The sequence below is a fragment of the Eurypyga helias genome, unplaced genomic scaffold, assembly GCF_000690775.1.
Source record: "Eurypyga helias isolate BGI_N326 unplaced genomic scaffold, ASM69077v1 scaffold26709, whole genome shotgun sequence".
Taxonomy (NCBI): Eukaryota; Metazoa; Chordata; class Aves; order Eurypygiformes; family Eurypygidae; genus Eurypyga; species Eurypyga helias.
Window position 1 is genome coordinate 2,482 of NW_010272029.1, and position 456 is coordinate 2,937.

Genomic DNA, 456 nt, shown 5'->3' on the forward strand with positions numbered 1-456 from the left:
AGGGACACCTTCCACTAGACCAGGTTGCTCCAAGCCTCATCCAGCCTGGCCTTGAATACTCCCAGGGATGGGGCATCCACAGCTTCTCTGGGCAACCTGTCCCAGTGCCTTCCCACCCTCTCCGGGAAGAGCTTCTCCCTGATATCTAACCTAAACCTCCCTGCTTTCAGTTCAAACCAGTTACCCCTTGTCCTGTCACTACAGGACAGTAAGATGCGACGGAGCAAAGTGGTGTGTGCCGAGTGTGGGGAAACTGGGGCAAACCCCAAAGCAGAACGAGCATTGTGCAGAAAGAAGTTTCTTTGCCGGCTTACAGCACCTTCCAGTACCTGAAGGGGCCAACCCAAAAGCTGGGGGGGGGCTTCTTAAAGAGCAGGGTGTGACAGGACAAGGGGTAACGGATTTCAACTGAAAGAGGGAGATTTAGATTGGACATCAGGAAGAAATTCTTCCAGC